The 21,607-nt window shown below is 37.2% G+C and overlaps 1 pseudogene; it reads right to left on the bottom strand.

Annotated features, from left to right (window-relative positions):
- Positions 1 to 4,021: 4,021 nt before the first annotated feature.
- Positions 4,022 to 21,607, bottom strand: part of LOC139744091 (TPR repeat-containing protein DDB_G0287407-like) — a 40,034-nt pseudogene continuing 22,448 nt past the window's right edge.

Raw genomic sequence — 21,607 nt, 5'->3', positions numbered from 1 at the left:
ATTTTGCATAAATTTCCAAAATAGTATGGAATGTATGAAGTGCATTTGCAAAGATGTATTCTGTCATATGCTGTGTTTTCTATTGTGAACCATGAACCTGCTTGAACATCCATCAGAACAAAAAATGATACACAGAGATATTATTGTACGAAGATATTCCCAGAGCAGATTTTTTTTCCCCCTGTTAAATCCCACATCTGTGCCACAACTCACTTGATAGAGGCATAGAGCAAGCAAATTTTAGAAAAACATAACAAGATTATGAACAAAAGAATTATAACAGATTTTGCTATAAGGAGAAAAATTCTGCAGTCCCGGAGTATCTTGTCATACAGTGTAGTGGCTTTATTGGACCAATATTTAGGACAATTTGACAAGGCATGATCAAGGGGGCATTTCATGAAGCATTTTGTTAGATATTTTTTTCTGACGAATTTGCTCTCAGCCAATCAGGTGCAAGGATTTCAGTAGCTTTTAACAGTTTGTCAGAAGAAACATCTGACAAAATGCTTCATAAAATGTCCCCCTTGGGGAATGTGTATGTGTACAGACTGTGCATCGGTGTTTTTAACAACACATGTTACATGATGTACTTGACTTAAAGAAGAGAAATCACAAGTCAACACAGTGAATACACACTTTCCAAACCAATGCTATTTTCTTGTCTTGCTCTTGAATTTAATGGCTCAGTACAATGTATGTACAATAAGACTCACTGTCCATTTAAAGAGGAAATCCAGTCCAAATATAAGTTAGTCTCACAAAAAAGAGTAAAATCTTATGAGTTCAATGGTAAAAATTTGACTGGAATCGGATGAAAAATAGGGAAGTTATGACATTTTGAAGTTTTGCTAATTTCTGCAAAACAGTTCTTGTACAGTGGATATGAATATGCAAATGAGTGAACTAACATGTCATACCCTCATAATTTTCCACTGATCGTGCACAAAAAAATGATGAAAATTCAATGTTTCTGTAATTGAAGTCTGAAACATGAAATTATTCCTAGTTGAATAACTTCAGAATAGTGATCAGTTAGATATCCGAGGATTTGAGCCTCGGGCATAATTGCGTTTGAATGAAAAACTGGAAATTTCAAAATTTTATGTACAAATTATATGGTAAGTTGTGAGGGAATGACATGCTCACTTTTTCATTTGTATATTCATATTGACTGTTCTGAACTGTTTCCCTCCAAAATAACAAAACTTCAAATGTCATAACTTCCTTATTTTTCATCCGATTTTGATCAAACTTATACACTGTACCATTGAACTTGTAATATTTTACTCTCTTTCTTATCAGACTAACTTATATTTGGACTGGATTTCCCCTTTAAAGGGCTGACTTTAGTTTGTAGAAATGGGACTAAAAAGCATGTGCAATACATGTATTTAGTTTTCTATTTACCTCTACATGTATAACAAAAAATAGAAACTACAAATGATGTGATCAAGGTAGAATTTAGGCAAGATGATTGGTATGACAATATCGTTGTATTTTGACAATCTTATCAATGACATCAAAAATATAAAATGAATTATCATATGGTCGGACACATGTTTATGTATCTGTGCTTGTTGTCGGGTGAAATAATCTTTTAGAAATTTTATGAATAATCCACAATAAAATTCATAGAGAAGTTTGGATTATTAGCAGACAATGATTTGGAGTTAATATAGCAGCCATCGGGAAATGAGTAATCAGCAAATTTTGAGCTGTTCCTGCGGTAACTACAATTATCATAACTCACAATGTAAAACTCCTCTCACAGAATAGGTCCAACTGTCCAAATCTACTTATGATTCATTCACTTTTTGGCAAAATATTACAGGTCACATTAGACAAGCAAATACACGTAACATTCAGGGCCAGGACTCCCGAGAAGCAATGTGTGCTCATAATGGGAGCCCTTATTCTTATCTATAAATAAAAATACATTTTGTTCATCTCGTGTATAGACATTGACCGTAACACCCACAAAGAGATGTAAAGCTAGAGTTTAGTTTGGAGAAAATCTTACTAAAATAAAGGACATTATTACATGATACAAGAAAACAGGAGTAATTGTACCCATACCTAACATTATTACATTAAATCACTTCCAGTAAAACCCCACGAGTTTGTACAAAGATTGTTGATACTACAACTACATTCAGGTTACAACAGTCCACTTTATCGACACATCTACACATCAACAGTAGGTCCTCGGTGTGAACGAACAAACCAAGTACTGTAAAACATGATATATTCGCGGCATGAAATTTTTGCGAATTGGAGCCGAGGGCCTCTTTGGTGGCATGAAATTTTCGCGAATTGCCACTGGCGTGCAATGCATACAGTGTAGACAAGAACTTTCGCGTGCATTTTATTTTCCAAAATCTTGGTGCTTGCGAAATTTGCGAAATTAAAATGCACGCGAACATTCCTCGTTTTGTAGTATGTTCACATGATCAAGAGTGTACAAATATTCCTTTATTTAACCTTTTACATTAATTACTCTTTTTTTGTAATTACTGCATAAATACTAGGGTTATAAACATTCATCCCAATTAACAAAATAGATTTGCATCTGTAGTGGTTTATTTTTATTTCATTGCTATTTTTAAATGAATGAAAGACATTTCTGGGCAGTGCCAGGTGCACAACTTGGACGATTCACAAAGTAAGGCATGTATGTACACTGTATGTACAATAATGGTGGAACTGGGAAAGTTTCTGCCTTAGATAGTGCGATTCCATGGCATCATAAATGATGTCACGCTGATTGTGCAGCAGAGAGTTGAAGGTTTGTCGGCAGACGGGATAATGTTCAATTTCGGATTTTACTAACTGTAACTGCAGAAAGAAGGCAGAAGATGCTCTACATAAACCTTTGCTGAGAGGAGATGTACTCAACATTTAACCGCACTGCTACTTCTGTCTGTATATGTATAAATGTAAACTGGTGATGGGATGTCACGTCACATCGCACTATATTAAGTCATGCTACGCTCTGCTGTGCTACACTATGCTACTTTACAACATTACATTATGTTACGGTACAGTTATAACATCATAATTCAATTTTTTCTTCGAGGAAAAAAGTATACTTACATTACGCTACACTGACAGATATCTGCTGCATAGAATGTTTCACACTTACAACTGCCACACACGGCACAACTCAACACAAAAGTTTCAGCAAATGTCAACATGCCACAAAGAAGTGCACAAAACTACATATTGTACACTGAACATGGGGTATGCAGTGGCAAACATACACGTAACACTCTTATCCCCCAGTCAAAATTACAACTTCCCAAGCTATGCTTTGTTTTTGCTATGACCTCTGCTATGGGACTGTGAGCCTGTCAAAAACAAGTGCTTTTTTTTTTTTTTACTTTCTCATCTGAAAACAACACGTAACAGTCCATGTGCAGGAATATACATGTAGTGTGTTTTTAATATTGCTGGCATTGATCATTGTACTGCAATGTGCATAGATGACATAAGGCAGAGCTTGTAAACCTTTCCAGACTCACAGACAAACTGACGCATGCTAAAAAAAGAAAGAAAAGAACATTGTGACGGTAAAAACAAACATTTGGTTGGTAAATACAAACAGAATTTCAGAAAAGAGAGATCATATCTGTGCCATTACGAAAACACATTTTGTTCTTCAGTGTGGATGAAAAATGAAACATACTAAACATAACACAAATGTGTTTGTTGGCAGCTGTGATAAGGCTGTAGCCTTATGAACACTAATGCAGAGTGAGAAAGGCAGTGAGATACGAGAAAGAGCCAACACCACACCCTGTACATGGGGAGTTTTCACTATAGAGTAGAAGTAGAATCTTAGAATGAAATACAGTATAGGGTTTCTGCTACTATGTAGACAAATTGTGCAATAAGTAACATCAATGCAAATGTAATCAGTTTTTACTTCTCTTTACATAAAATAAATTAGATGAGAGAAGCACTTTGAGAGCGCAAACCTCTGCCAAGCAGCTACTTTTTACCAATGATCTTGTTCTTCCATAGAGATCAGTGATTTCCACCCATATGTATGCATGTTGAAAATCAGAAATTAGAGCATGCACTTAAAACCTATAAAAATTAGCAGCTTGACCTCCCAAGGTCATTGACCTTACTTGCTAAAATATCGAAAATCCTTCATAAAATCTAGAAACCTTCCAGATCACTACCAAAATTTAATCATCTGCTCCTTGTGTCATTTTCAAGCTTTTATGTAAGTTTCATCTAAATCCGTTCCCAACTTTTTGAGTTATTTTGCACACGGACAAACAAACAAACGGTAATGAAAACATAACCTCCTCCCTTGGTGGAGGTAATAATAACATGCAAAATGAAATTCTTCCTCATGAAGCAATACCAAAAATTCCATGACAGTGAAAAATGAATATAGACACTGACTCTTAGAAGATCAAATACCCTCAGTCGAATTCACATTCCCTAAACTAAATTTCACAACTGCACCACACATTCTGAAATGATGAAGTGCCGGAATGCTTAATCAGCAAGGTTGAGGTTGCAACAACAACAACAACAAAAAAAAAAAAGTAGAGAAAAGACTGCTTACACGTCAAATAAAATTTTGTATTTCAGAACTTCATATTTCACACTTGTAATGCATTTCTGGCCTAGACTACGGACGGCTGAACACCAGCTATAAATTTCTTCATAACAGATCAAACAAAAATGATCATTGCACATTTGGCATTCCATGCAAAATGAAAGACAGAGTTGACCATGTACCAATATCACAAGATTCCTCTCACTTCCACCAGAGTGACCTGTTCTCTGAGTTGTATGTGAATCTCCTACAAACTAAACATCACGCTTTACACAAAGTCGCAAGTAGAAAACAGAATTCAAGAATGAAGAGAATTTGACCGCTGATTTGAACTCCAAGAGATTGACTCAGTGTCAAATTCCTTTATTGAATTATACCTCTTGCATTTCTAAGCTAAGTTACACTTCATCTTCTTGGACCTTCTCCTACAAAATCATCTCTTCCATCTTGTGACAGATGAGCTCACAGTACAGCAGTGTACACAGATTCACCACTGATTTGCCTGGACTCTTCTGAGGGGGTTGACATCTTAGCTGCCTGTTGGATTGCCTAGAGTGCTGGCAAGGGATTCGTCAATGACAGCCTTGAATTGCTCCAACTAGATGTGGCATGGAAAAAAAAAAAATTAAGGTCACATGTAACAGTATTTTTTTTTCTTGTTATTTTACCATTCATGCAATACTGTAAAACGAGAAATGTTCGCGTGCATTTTAATTTCGCGAGCGTGAAGATTCACAAAATTAAAATGCACACGAAAGTTCTTTTGTACACTATATGCACTGAATGCCAGTGGCAGTTTGCGAAAATTTCATGCCGCAAAAAAGGCTGTTGGCTCCAATTCGCGAAAAATTCATGCCGCGAATATATCATGTTTTACAGTATACTTCTCATTCCAAACACAATTTTTTCCACTACTACTACAACTACTACTACTACTTCTACTACTACTACTAATACAGTACTATTGTGCAACATTCTTTAAAGAGGAATTCCAGTTATAAGTTGGTCTGATAAGAAAGAGTAAAATATCACAAGTACAACAGTTTAAATTAGATCAAAATCAGATAAAATTGGGGTAGTTATAGAGTTAATCAAGAGTAATAAATGAGGTTATTCCTGGTTGAATAATTTCAAAAGAATAATCAGTTTAATAGATATATCAGGATATGAGACTGGGGGCAATTGCATTTGAATGAAAGACTGGAAATTCTGAAATTCATATGTACAAACTATACGGCAAGTTGTGAGGGGATGACATCATCACTTTACTATTAGCATATTCATATTGAGTGTTCAATAACTATTTCCTGAAAACAAGTGAAACTTCAAAATGTCACAACTTTCTCATTTTTCATCCAATATTGATCAACTCTTTAATTGCAGCACTAAGAAAAATGTTACTCCATCTTTTCAAGCTAACTTTCAACTGCACCAGAATTCTCCTTTAATGTCTAATTGCTACCTCAACTTGGTTAATATAGTACAGGAAAATGCAATAAAAAAGAAAAGATAAAGAAAATGGCAGTGATATAAAAGAATCTTCAACTCCATCATTTATTGGACTTATTTTAATTTGCTGAATGACTTTCATGGAAAGGAATACATCCTGTTTCTCGGATATCTTTTGTAGTATCGGTAGCTTTCTTTTGGCCTACCTGTTCGATGGTCTCAACAGCACCCATCTCAGTGGCTAGAGGTAGACCAACGTCGACCAGGTCCCGGGCCTCCCTGAGCCTGTTTCCGAGCCCTAACATCCGTACCCTCAGTGCCAGCAGGTCCAGGTTCTTGCCATCCACTGCCATGGCCTGGTCCAGGACATCAGCTGCCTTGTCAAACTCTTGAAAGCCACCACACAACTTGGCCAGGTTCTCCAAGACAGTCTATTATCATGGTGGAAACAAGTATAGGAATATTCAAAAAAAAAAAAATTCTTTTGGTGACATATCAGTAATAAAATATTTTACTAAACTGAGCATTTGAAAATACAAACAGAACATTAGATTACTCATCAGATCTATGTCTATTTTGGGCCACAATTTCGTTGCAAATGATTGCTTGCAGAGATATACTGTCTGTTCAGAATGATTTTAACAAGAAAGACGCTATAATCTTGATCAACATTCGCTTGGATGCTGCTAAAACCACGATCTACAAAATACATTTATTGCATAGCCATAAATCAGCCAAAGATTGTAAGGTCTGAAATTCTGCAAAGGGGCAATTGATTTTGTCATTTGTGACCCGCTACAACAAAAGGATCCGAAAGTCGGGGAAGGTCGATTTTCTGAAAATGACACAATATTATTCTCTTACTCTTCCACTATAATTTCATACATAACACAACTCGTAAAAGTACTCGGTTGCAATGATTTTATGAGAGCACGTCGAGTGGTTTAGGAAATCAGCATCTCTAAACTGCCTTCAAATTTTCCTTCAGACACAATCGTGATCAAGTGGAGGCAAGACAGTTTTCACCTCTCCACTAGAAGGTATGCTAATAGCAACGTTACCCACGCGATGTTCTTTCAAGCTTAGCGCCAGCGGTCTACGCACGACCAATCTGACCAGGATGCCACGCACTGACCGATAAAATCACTCCATTGTTGCTAGGGGCGGAGTCTACATGCAGGGCTAAATCCAAATCTTCGGACACGTTTCTGTTCCTTTGAAAGTCGGAAAATCATGGCCAACAAAAATGCTAATATCTTGCTTTTTCTTTGATCATTTAGCTTTGAAATTTCGGCAGATGATAGACGATAATAGGCTACTAAATTGTGCCAAAAACAGAAATCCGATGGTTTTGAATGATTTCGATGATCTGACTTCAAACTCGATTTTCTTGGCTCAACTGACTTTCAGACCCTTTTGTTGTGGCAGGTAACATTTTGAAAGAGCAAGAGAATCAATTTCATCAACTTCAGCTTCTTCAAAGAGTATGATATCCATTTGGAAATATGAAATAACAACAAAAGAAAAATTCATACCGTGTCCTCGGGGAATTTTTCTGCAGCACGTTCCATGATTCTGAGTCCCTCTGGTTTGTGGTCACTCATGACAAAGTCTTGGCAGCACAGGTTGTAGGAGTTGGCCTCAAAATTTCCGCGCTCGAGAACGGCCAGCATCTCCTCTACTCTGCCCTGTGGGGCGAGTTGGGTGATCTTCCGACCCAGTAGCATGTCACTGTCAGGAAACCTGCAGAGAATAACCAATGAATGATTGATTAAATAAAAAAAATAGCCCTTTCTCATTGGGAGCTATTGTGGCTTCCAAAATCACAATATGTGGGCTTACCATTCATACTGCAACAAAATCTTTGGAAGTTATGGCACTACAGCAAAATTTTTAGCTTTTGCAGATATGCACAACTGTCTCAACAGTCTGCTGCAGGCAACTATGATTATCGGGTAAAAACAGCTTGGCTTACATACTTTGACTGTGCCAATGGAGTGCAGAATTGGAAGTCACATGACAGAAAATACAATTCTATTTACTTATCTATTTTTTTTTGTTTTTGTTTGGCAAGAGTTGTCTTTGCAACTGTCACATCAAACTAAAAGTAACGATAGAAAAATAACATTCTGGTCTTTAATTTCAAATATTACCTTTTTATTCGGAGGATGTTTTGAGTGGCTTTTGCGTAATTGCCCTGCAACTTTCTTACAAATGCTTCAATTTGTCCAATGTTGAAACTTTCTACTGGCATGGTTAAAGGCCCTAATTATGTATGTCTCAGAGGCCCTGTGTTGTCATGAACTTCGATGATTTTCGCGGAAGATTCAAGTTCATAATGAAAATAAGCACAAGAAAATGTCTCCCATATTTAACAAGCTATTTTGACACTTAAACCACAAACACCAATATTTCTGCATCAAAAGGTTGTCTAACTTTTCAAGTGCAAAATCCACGGAGTGTTCATATGGCCTGTTGGGTCTCTCGTCCAGTTTGCTGTCAAGGTAATCGAGGGCAGCGTAATCACGGGCCGTTGCAAAGGGAGCATCGACAACCCGCACGAGGGCGCTGTGTGCATCAGGTTCTCGGTCAGTGGACAGGTAGTAGGTGATCATACGGCTGTTGAGGTAGGAGTGTGAGAACATCATGCGGCCCTGCTTGTGAAGAATCTCACCTGTGGATTTAATAGTGCAGACCACACTGTCCATTACACATGGGACTACATCTATGGACTACACCTGTGGACTAGGATCTATGTTTAAAACTACAATTGGTATCAAACTTGCGGATTACACCTGATGATTGCAATGTGTAGATTGGCATGTGTTGATTACATAGTGGCCAGCACCTGTGGAATACATACTTGTGTGTGGATTACATGGTGGCTTACAATATGTACCTGTGGATCACACACTGATAATTGATTACATGGTTGCTAGCACCTGTGGATTACAGTGTAATTACCAGTATGTGGATTACATGTTGGCTAGCTTCTGTGGCTTCCATACTGGCATGTGGATTACATGGTGGCTAACATCTGTGGATTACATAACAGCATGTGGATTACATGGTGGCTAACACCTGTGGATTACATAACAGTATGTGGATTACATGGTGGCTAACACCTGTGGATTACATACCGGTATGTAGATTACATGGAGGCTAGAACCTGTGGATTACATAACAGTATATGGATTACATGGTGGCTAACACCTGTGGATTACACACCGGTATGTAGATTACATGGTGGCTAACACCTGTGGATTACATACCAGCATGTGGATTACATGGTGGCTAACACCTGTGGATTACATACTGGTATGTAGATTACACGGTAGCTAGAGAACACCTGTGGGTTCCATACCAGTATGTGGATTACATGGTGGTTAACACCTGTGGGTTCCATACCGGCATGTGGATTACATGGTGGTTAACACCTGTGGGTTCCATACTGGCATGTGGATTACATGGTGGTTAACACCTGTAGGTTCCATACTGGAATGTGGATTACATGTTGGCTAGCACCTGTGGGTTCCATACCGGTATGTGGATTATAGGTGGCTAGCACCTTGGATTACATACCATGGCCCAATTTTACCAAGAGATATGATCGATTATAAATTTCCTTACCACACAGGCTGCCATAGACTTACCATACAAATCAACTATAATCAATTATAACTCTTCACAAAACAGGGCCCAGTAAGCCTTTGTGATTTACATGATGGCTAACATCTGTGGATATATATTGGTATATAGATTACAGTGTGGCCAGTCTTTATACACCTCCTGATAACATATCTATGTGTATGGATAGCAGCCGTTTGGGACTCTTTACACTTTACACTGCCAAATTCAAGCTCTTTTATGTGAACATAACATGCACATTTATTGCAATGTCTTCATTTTACCTGCTTTGTGGTAGTAATGATGAGCCACATCAGGTTGCTCTTTCTGTAGGTATCCCAAGGCTATATTCTCCAGTATCATCAATGTATAATGGTGTTCTGGCCCATTGGCAATCTACATTAGTGTAAACCGTTGAGAAGAAAGACTCTTCAGTGCCTTGCGGATCAACGGTCATGAAATCAACTTTGTAGCCTGCACTTGTTGGAAGCTGATTTGAGCACTGTTGTAAAATTCTCAGCGATAAAGATGTACCATGAGAAACACTGGTGAAACCTTGTGTTTCTCTCCAAACTAATGACTGTGCAATTTTTGTCAAAGTTTCAGGTAAGCAGACTACCAACATCGAAGCATTTTATTTTTTTCTCCTTTTTCCAGTCAGCAGATCATTTCAGCTGAGGATTACATACAAAGAAAGGTATAAGTTGAAGTTGTAATATCGTTTTTGAAAATAGATAATTATCACAAGAGTGATTTAACATGGGAGAAAGATCTGTTCTTCACGAGCGTTCTTGACTGCACTCTTCTCACACACAATGAGCTGCTTTCTCTCAAATGTTAAAATGCAGTATGAAAACTTGCAATACAGTATTTCTTTGTGTTCCTGCTACTATCTTTCAAAGTGTGAAATTTTGTAATATTTCTTATGTGTGTTCCTGCTATCTTCCACAAAAACAAGCGCTTAAATGATGTACCTTGTTAACTCACAAGACATCAATTACAACTACAGAAATTATATTTGAAGCTGTGTTTCATATTAAGGTTTCCATTTCGAAATTCCTCAGACATTTTGTCATTGAATTTGTAAATAAGCAGACACTTAACTATTACAAATCTGTAAGGGTACTGCTTGATATTGAAGTAAACTTACATGTTGCCATTCTTAGTCTATGTTAATTTTGTCAAAATTCATCTGGGACATTGGAAGATTTCAATCTTATGACTATCAATACCTCTGATATTTTGAGGGCATCCTTGGTCATAGCTAGCGCCCTCTCTAGCTGGTCGATGCGCATGAGATAGGATCCATAGCTCAAGTATGTCTGCGCCACCGTCGGATGATCTGTTCCGAGGGCATTGATGCGGATCTCAAGAGCTCTGTGTTATTACACAAGCAAATGAGAAGAAACGGGTGTGACCCATGCTTTTAAGAGCTAACACAGCACACATTCTACAATCTTAGAGAAGGAACCATACAGAGAGCCTGCACTGTATCATAGGATTCACAAATTGAGAAGATCAAGCTACAACTTGTGATGGATGCAGGAAGGCCACCTCTGCACACCAATAACACACAAAAGAGCAGTTAAAGAAATTTTTTGGAGGAAAAAAATATTTTGGTTTAAAGTGGGAGTAGTGCAGATACTAAGCAGTTTACATCAACTTTCAGAAAAAAAAAAAAACCCAACAGCATACATTCCAGAGACATAATTTATTTCTACAAAAAAAATAGATACTGAATTTTAAACAAAGTATGCCAGTTAGAAGCACTGTGGACGGAATACACAAGTACTTGATTGATAGAATTTAATGACACCTCCAGTATCAAATGTCAACTAGAACTATATTACTGAATTAATGTGATTGATGGAAGATAAAGTTTGTGCATTTACATACTATAATAGGGGTCACATGCGCCAAATTTCAAGTCAAATGCTCAAAACTGAGGTAGTTGGCTCATTACACATATTTTTGTATAGAAAATGCTGTTGCCATGGCACCACAATAATGTATATAAGTCCCAAATTCCAACTCAAATGCTCAAAACCTGAGAGCAGTTGGATCCACAAAATTTTGCGTGATTTGTACAAAAACTGCTGTTGCCATGGCAACAGATTTCTTGATACTCATGAAAAAGGTGTCTTGCACAACTACACATTACACTGATCACCTCTGCCGAATTTCGAATGAATTACTGTACTATAAAAATGAGAGAGCAGTTTCAATTGGTATGATTTCTATGAAAATTTGTCATTACCATGGCAACACATTACTAGATACTGACAAGAAAGGTGTCTTGCACATTTACATATGACAGCAGTCACACTTGCCAAATTTTACATGTAGGTCAATTGCTCAAAAAATGAGGGAGGAGTTTGATCCACAAGTTTTTGCAATGGACAAACTGACCGTCCAACCAGCCACCCAACCTCCAGATGATTTCTATAAGCACTACAACTGTATGTGTGAGTGAGGGTATAAATACGATACATAGTAGCTTCAAATTGAAATCAGTTGTACCCTACCACACTGTAATCAGGAATTTTCTAAACCTTTTATACAGCGGTTCCACGTCTTCCATTCCTTTATCTGCAAGGCGCGCTGAACACATGGCGAAGTTCATGTATGTTCCACCAATGTCGGGGGGAAGCTGGCCGAAGAACACTTCCTCATAGATCTGCAGTTGGTGTGTCAAGCGAGGGCTCTTGTCAAGGATTCGTATTAGAAATTTCTCTTTCGGCATTTACACTGTACATGTACTTGGCCATAGTAAGTAATACTGATATACATAAGATCAGGGAGGCGTCTCACCTCCCTGATAAGATATATATGTGGCATGTCCCTGCACCCCTGCATCATTAAAGGACAAGTCCACCTTCATATACATAAGGATTGAGAGAATGCAGCAATATTAGTAGAACACATCAGTGAAAGTTTGAGGAAAATTGGACAATCCGTTCAAAAGTTACAAATATTTTAAGTATCTGCGCAGTCACTGCTGGAAGAGAAGACTACTACAGTGTATGATGTCACATGCGTACAACTATACAAGGAAAATAAAAAGAGAATTTCACAACACTTTACTTTTTGAATAAAGTGTACAGTTCTTCGACTTGCTACTGACGTATGTTAAGGGTAATATTATTCCCCCTGCTTTCTGAAAGAGAGAAGTCAAGTGTCCGATTTTGCTCAAACTCTCACTGATGTGTTCTACTAATATTGCTGCATTCACTCAACCCACATGTCTATGAAGGTGAACTTGTCCTTTAAACTAGTTTAAAACATGGTTTTTAGATATATATGTGGAAACAAATGCATACGCTTAGAGGGCTTCCCACGTTTTGACAGTTTTGTGAATCTCATATTTTGTGTAACCTTAATGTCAATTCAGTACAATTTCATTGGGCCAATTCTGTTCTGGCAGATTTACCTCTGAGCATGCTGAATAACTGATTCAAGGTGCATTTTCTGTTTTCTCTTTTTATATGTGAAAGTTTTATTTCAAAAAATATGGAGGGAAACAGAACTCCCAAACAGTCAACTAAATATGGAAAGGTCATCTTAAAATGCCACAACATATGCAAATGATTGAATTTGAAAGCATGATTTTGTCCTTCTATAAATGTCATGCAAACATCAATCATTATGTGACAACACACCACTAACAATGTTCTCCTATGGGCAGAATATCCTTGGATGTTCTGCCCATAGGAAAACATTCACGTTAACAACAGTAAGTGATAAGAAATGTGGTGGTTCTTGCCACAAGGTTTTCACATGATGCCAATAGCTTTTTGTTGGACTCGAGGAACTCTTAAAATGTCCACTTAACCCATGCAATATCATATTGTAGTAAAAAGGTCAAGTATAACATGCGTTCTGATTGGTTAGATTGCATCACGTGATTGTATAAAATTTTGGTATAGGGCATGTCTGTACCCTATAATGTTGATTTTGGCACGGTGAATCCCGTGTTAATAAACAGGAGATGAGTCAATTGTTTGATTGCTATCATTTGGGGATCAAGATTTCATTGGAATTTCAGCGTTCCCGGCTTTGAATTTCAAGTTTTTGTTGTTCAGAGTGTTTCAGCATTGAAGAGCTGACATCTGGATTTCGGAGTTCATTTTGTAATTAAGGTAAGAAACTTTTGTATCTCAGATCTAAACAAAATCAGTAGTAGATCTAGTAGGGCCTAGACCTACAGAAAATGCATGTAGATGGAGGGATCTATTTACTATAACAATTAGCACATGTTCTATTGATGCACCAGCACTGGACTACAGAACTTTGAATACTAATAATCCCTTGTGCAGTTCTATTTCACCGTGGCCTGTGGCCTTCGCAAAACAAAATGGCACTCTGGATAATTTAGTATTTTGTTGTTCTATAATCCAGTATAGTGCATGATACAGCATGCACTAACTGTATAACAAATGACTAATATGGGAGGGGACATACAAGATGTTCTAATCGTAGAGTTTACAATGCTTTTCTTTGGAGGCTATTAGTCCCTCAACAGCATTTCAAGTCCTTCAGACAGATCATTCTGTATGTACTATACTGCATGTCCCCCCAAAAAATTAGAACGGGACCCTCTGAAATAATAGCCTTAAAAGCAGTGACTCAACCCAAATACAATTTCAGGGTATGAAACTAAAACTTATTGCCCACATCTTACAAAAGACCCCATCCGATTTGCTTCAGTGGTCAAAGAGAAATGAGGAGTTTTGTAGAGCATATCAGGAATCCCTTCCCTCCAAGTTCTGTCCATTGTGTTCACACATTAATATGCAGTTCCAAGAGCATCTAAGTGCTAAACTTGGAAGAATCAGACCAATGACATGTTTTACAATGATCCATATTTCTCTGTAACCACTTTATCAAAGTGAATGGGGTTTTCCGCAAGATATGATAGTAAGATGTTATGTTTTAAGACCCTGAAGTAGCACTTAGACAGTTTGATCACATTGGAATGTTATAAATGCGAAAATCCAATTGTAATTTTTTTTGGGGACATACTGTACAGTATGTTTGACTTCACTCTATCCATCAAAGCTAATTCGGACATGGATTGGCAATTTAATCCAGTGATCACGGTGGGGGATAACAATGATAAAGATGATCGACAATGTGTTCACTGTCGTTGCTCATAAAGGAAATGACAATCATTGATAATCACAGCAGCAAAAAGATCCCATTACCTTGAGACTCTTTTCCAGGACAGGGTAAGCCCCCTTGTAGTCTTCCTTCCCATACAGCACCATCCCAACGTTGTTGAGGGCAGACGCCACCAGTTCATTCATCTCACCGTGAACTTCTCTGTGCAGCTCTACAGCACGCCCAAAGCAATCCTCTGCCTGCTCATACACACCACAAATTAAGAAAATGTTCCTTGCAGCACAATGCAAATATCCCGGGAACAACATAGATTCACACCTAGCTTTCACGCATATCGAGAGGGCTTAATTTGAAACACAATTGTAGTGACGCATAACAAGAATTGTGTTTCAAATCATCAAAGCATTCTTGCCGTGTGAATGCAAACTGGAATCGCGGAGGGTGATTTGAATCATGATTCCAATCGTGTTTCAAATGACGGTCTGGAGGTGTTTTCCAATCATGTTTCCACAGAATTAAGCAATGAAACAACCGTGAGAACGTTATTGACCTCCAATCGTGTTTTGGGGTGGAGCTTATGTTGACCTTTCAACCACTTCCCCAGAAAGACCCCACTCCTCACATGTTCACACTACAGTCAAAGCATGTGCTAATTATGGCTCAAGAGTTTGATGGGAACTTGTAAAACCTCCCCTCCTTGCTCTGAAATTAAAAACTGCAGAATCTGCAAAGTCTTCCTTGGTCGTATGAACGAAAGATGATTCGAATCGTAATTGCAATAGTGTTTGTAATTCAGCAAATTCAAATTAAGCACTCTCAGTATGTGTAAAAGCACAGTTGGTTGCACAAAACTTTTATAATACACGTTAGAGCTGGGGCATTCTTTCACACTACATTCTCCTTAACTGAGTATCAGTTTTACTGGCTCATTGGATAACACCACATACTCTCAAAACTTGAGTTCCTTTGAAGCAGTGATAAAAATAGACTTACACCATGAAACTCCCAAAATATTCAAGAAGAAATTATAATAATCACAGCTAATCCCATTGCAGGTGATACCAGGAAACTGAGGAAACATCTACATCTACTGTAAAAGCTGTTATGCTCGCAAGGGTTTAATTTACATGAATTTCACAAATCACTGTTAGGCCGTGAATTTAACTACATGCAAAAATACAGCCATGATGCACTAGCGGAGTAAACAGACAAGCATTAATGAACTTAAGAGAGCCTTGGTTTCAAATAGTGAAAACAACATCTCATCAAAAATGTATGTGAGCTCTTCATTTGTAAAAAAAAAAAAAAAAAAATCTGTATGCAAAAATAACAGCTTTTACAGTAATTCAATCTGCATTTCTTTCTGCTGCAATGAATTCTTGCCAGACTGTCTCTACTCAAAGTACCGGGATGCCAATCCTTTAAAACCCACAACCAAAATAATAATAGCTATTCTTCTGCTGTAATAGTTAGAAATAGTTGCTAGTAGTGAATGAAAAAGCTCGAAAGGATAACGGAAAGTAGCCAATTTCTTTTAGTTTGCACAGTCCCACCTCATCAAATTTATGCTGTCGAAGAAAGATGAAGCCAAGATTGTTGAGGGTCACAGCAAGATAGGACTTGCCTTTCTCCACCCTGTCCACATGCCTGCAAATCAAAGTAATCGTTCACTAATGTAAATGTGGAAATACTGTGCATTTCACGAGAGACATGAAACAAGCATAAAATAAAAGTGCACAGATATTTCTGCTTCTCATATCATTAACAATATTCAATCTGTTTCATTCCACGGAAATAAAAAAGTGTGAAAGTCATATTTGTACCCAGCCGACTGCAAAAAATTATTCACACGAAAATGTCTACTTTAACAATATCATCATCATAATCATTTAAACTTATTATTATGATTAATATGATTACCAGTATCTTTACCATTATTGTTACTCTTATCATCATTATTATAATATTTAGTATTTTGTATACATGATAATGTCACTTTGATATTATTATACATAATTATCCTCACAATTCAATTATTATTTTCATCATGGTTACTACCATCACTACTACTGTTACAATTTTTCGGTGCATGTTTTATGAATGACTGCTACCCTCAGATAACACATAAAACCAACCAGCAGCCTACACTGCTTACATGTTCCAAAGGAATATCACTGGACACATTACATTACTATAAAGGTGCCTACTTTGTCTTTTGCACCCTTTTGTAGATGAGGGCTTGTCAAAGAAGTGCCAACTTCTCAGATTTCTTAACAGGGTTCTTGGTTTTTCCTCTGCAGTATGTGACTGCCCCGCTCAAAACCGACAAAAAGTAGGCCAAAATGAATTTCCACCTTCCCACATAGTTTAAAAAAATAAGCTCTAAACTTCAAAATGATGTACAACTAGTTAAAATTGGACTATCTCAATCCATCACAAAAAATGGTTGAAATAAGAGAGAGCATGGAGGTGCAGTTTCATAGAAATGGGAGAAGAGAGGATTTGAATATCATGGTCACTCAGGCTTAATGTGCTGCAGTTTCAATGAAAACACGTTCTATTTTACAGTTAAAGCAGCACCTGTCTGAAAAAAAAGTGGTCCAGAAAAAAATACTGATATCTGGAATTTGGTTTTCTTTTAAGCCACCAAATTTTGACAGTAGGTAGAGAAAAGATTATTCTCCCAGGCAAGATAAACTTTAAACATTTGAGTCAGTCAACCCAAATGACATATTTTAAAGGACAAGTTCACCTTCATAGACATGTGGGTTGAGTGAATGCAGCAATATTAGTAGAACACATCAGTGAGAGTTTGAGCAAAATCAGACAATCCGTTAAAAAGTTATGAATTTTTGAAGTTTCTGCTCAGTCAAGGCTGAATGAATAGACTACTATAGCTTGTGATGTCACATGAGTACAACAATATAAAGAAAGAATAAAGAAAATTCAACATATTTCCATTTTTCTCGCATTTCAAAAGAATACTCGACTTCTCTCTTTCAGAAGGCAGGGGGAATAATATTACCCTTAACATATATCAGTAGCAAGTCGACGAAATGTGCACTTTATTAAAAAAGTAAAGTTTTGTGAAATTCTCTTTTTATTTTCTTTATATAGTTGTACGCATGTGACATCATACACTGTAGTAGTCTTCTCTTCCAGCAGTGACTGCGCAGATACTTAAAATATTCGTAACTTCCGAACGGATTGTCCAATTTTCCTCAAACTTTCACTGATGTGTTCTACTAATATTGCTGCGTTCTCTCAATCCTTATGCATATGAAGGTGGACTTGTCCTTTCATCTGCAATTTTCTGTGGGTTTTGAGCCGGGCGGTCATACATTTATATGCCTACATAATTTCTCAAACAGGTAAAGAACGTGACAGCCTGGTTTAAAGGGGATGGCTAGTAACTGATCAGTGGGAATCAGTGGGAATGCTGGTGGATGATTGTTCCAATTCTTGTGGGATTCATTTAAGAGTACATTATATATCTATTGTTGTGGGAAAACTTATTTGCTTCAGATTGGTCTCATTTTCGAGTAAAGTGCAGTTCAGTGTTTCCAGATTAGCATGCCTGTACAGTGACGAGGCTTTAAACTGCACATTAGGCCAAAAAAAAAAAATTGTTGCATTGGCGTAACCCGCCCGACCCTAAAAATTCCGCCGACCCCATGTTTTTTTATTATTTTTTTACTAGCCATCTCCTTTAACCCTCTCCACAGCAGGGACTTTTGACAGTGTATGGGGTTTTCTGTGCCCATCAGCACACAAAACACACAGAGGGTTAACGTACCTCTCTCTAAGGTCCAACACTTCTCGGTGGATCTTGGAGGCCTCATCAAACCTCTCTGTGCTGGCGTAGTGACATGCTAGCTTGGTCTTCAGCTCACAGTAGGAGTCCAGGGCGTCCACATCCCTCTCCACCTCCTCCATGTTATATCTTGCTTTCTGTCATGAGGTCACAAGATATCGAGAATGGAAGCCATTACTGAATATTCACTCTCTGAAATCACAGTGTGTTATATCTTTTCGTGAATCATACACCATGTTTTCGGTATTAAAAACTGTAAGTGTGACCTTGAATACATACACTAAAAAAAGAAAACATTTGCCACAAGTTGCTGTTCAATAATCTTACTTCAAGGTCAGATCTAGACTTATGAAATCTGGATATTCCTAGTGAATTTAAAAAGGAAAATGTAAAGACCTTTGAAGTCAATGGCCAAATGAAGTGTCCTGTCTCACTCTTCGCTGTACCCACATTACCAGGGTGATTCAATCCACAGCATCTATTACATGAAGGGATCATCAGATCGTCCAGATACTTGTCAAACTCATTAAGCATATTCTACTCGTATCTCTTCTTCAGATCCAAATTTACACAAGTTTTTCTCAAGGTTTAGAGTACATGTTCATACTGTTCACGGACAGAAAAAAAAAGGACACATAGTATGACAATTATTCTCAATATCGTGCAGCACAAGCATATGATTTGTTTTATGGACAAAGATTTAAAATAAATATTGTTAATCAAAGATGTGAATTTCCAGGCCTACTAGAATATCAATCTATACAAACCTTTGACAAATACCCTGCATGTTTGTTTTGTTTTGTATTGTATTGTATTGTAATATATTGTATTAGTTCAGTCATTGTTTTGTTTCCTGTTTGCTGTTTCCATCATAATATATTGTTGATTTTGTAACGGTCTCTAATCTAAGTTCTATTTTTGATATATATATATATATATATATATATATATATATATATATATATATATATATATATATGTATGTTTCATTCAAAACTGTGATTTTAAACTATATTGTAAAGGTAATCTCCATTTCCAAGCCCTAGGCTTTTGCGTGATTTCCTCCTTTGACTCACACATTTATGTAAATATTTTATATGTGATTTTATGAAATGAATAAATTGAAAAATTGAAATTGAAAATGAGTGACTTTTGGTGCATTTCATGAAGTAAAGTTACAACTGATATAACACGTAAATTGTTCCTCACAGCAGCAGTAAATGGATTTTCACTTTGAGTCACTGTAATTATAAAACACACAGCATCTAGTAGCACATATGGATTTTATAGGAGCAAGTTCATCATTGCTAAAAGAGGTGACACTTAAAGAGCACTGAATTCCAACACATAGTGTGGATTGTAAAGAAGGTATAAAAGTGTGCAGTGTGCCACTGTGAGTAGGCTTTCATGATCTTTGAGCAAAATTGCTTTGTGACAATATTTCACAAGTAATGCACTATTTGAAAAAATGCTGAAATAAAATTTGACATCATTTTCAAAGTCTATACCATGGAGTGTCAAACATGCCACCATTCTGAGATAGTTTAAAATACACATGATATTGTGTGAAACTCTTTCTACCAATCACCAGAGGATAAATTTTAGATCCAAAATAGTGTAATATTAATGATAGGTAGATACTGGACAAAATCCCCAATGTGTGGTTTTGGGTGCTTGATGGATTTAGTAAATGGTGCTGAAACATTAGGGCAGACTACATACATGCATCTTGACTAGCCTCAGCAGGATCGGCTCCATGGAAAGGGTGTAACCAGCCTCATCCAGAAAGTTTGTCAGTTCCACCAACACCGGCAGCAGCTGGATAAAGGGACAGAGGAGTAGGTTAACTCTCACTTTACCACAAGAAACAGTATTGCATACTATTGTATGTGTTTTTTAAAGTAAATAATCTCTAATGGGTTAAAGTAACTTTTAACACTCTAAAGTTACTGAGTGAGGTTCTGCTACTATTTTTGCAATCCATGGTATAAGTAGAATTATATGATATTTAACTAAGAAATGTTGCATGGCAGGAGAAAACTACAATGAAACTACGCAACCTCCACAACAGTGAAGGTGTGCAATTTCTCTGTTGTTCCATGGGCTTAGAATTTTAGAAAACCTGATAGCTTTTCCAGTTACAATCAACTTTTCATCTTGTGTTTTACCAACCTTACAAAACTGAAATGAAGCCTTTCCCCCATTGCAAAGAAGAAGATATGACATATGCATACAAAGTGAATGTAATTCACAACTTAAGGAAATAAGGTTCAACACTCTAACACAATTACAATCATGTGTATTCTTCAAAATCTAGCGATAGTTTCCCATGCCACCAAACTCTACACAGTTAACCTCCATGCTACATCACAAGTTCTTGGCACTACATTTCTTCCTTGCCCCTCACCTGTTCTGCTGGTGTCTGCTGGTTGTCACCTGATGCACCCCTTTTCTCTTTTTCCAGGTACAAAAGGGTCACTTGGTCATCTATGATGGCTAGCAGCCGCTGGACAATCTGATCACCGGGCAGACCGGTCGCCATCCAGTACTGCATCAGGTCATACTTGGCTTGACCACTGCACACAATTCAGATACAAAATCTCCTTCATTTCCTTGCAACTTTATTCTATTACGGATATTCAATGAAAAGTTACAGTAACATTACATCACACGATTATAAGAAACCCAATCAACGAAGGGGAAAGATAAATGAAGCTTTGATGTGATTCATGTGGAGATATAAGCAACTTACAAATGGTATGTCAAGACACAAACAATTAAAATAACAACACTCATGTAGTGCATAACACAGTGTAACAACAATCTGCACAGTATAATTTACCACTTCTTCTGATCTGATCAGACAGTTAATGACTGAAGTCGAAAGTGTTTCATCCAATTGTAGCCCTACTCCAAAGAAGTCAGGGAACTATACATCCTACCTATGAAACCAAATCCTTTCCCTGTTATAATTCCTGCCAGATCAGATCTGAATGCATTCTCACGAAAATGACAAG

Source organism: Diadema antillarum, unplaced genomic scaffold, assembly GCF_040938485.1.
Source record: "Diadema antillarum isolate AM-2024a unplaced genomic scaffold, OU_Dant_1.0 seq00001136_RagTag, whole genome shotgun sequence".
NCBI classification, from domain to species: domain Eukaryota; kingdom Metazoa; phylum Echinodermata; class Echinoidea; order Diadematoida; family Diadematidae; genus Diadema; species Diadema antillarum.
This window is presented reverse-complemented; position numbering and strand designations above follow the sequence as displayed.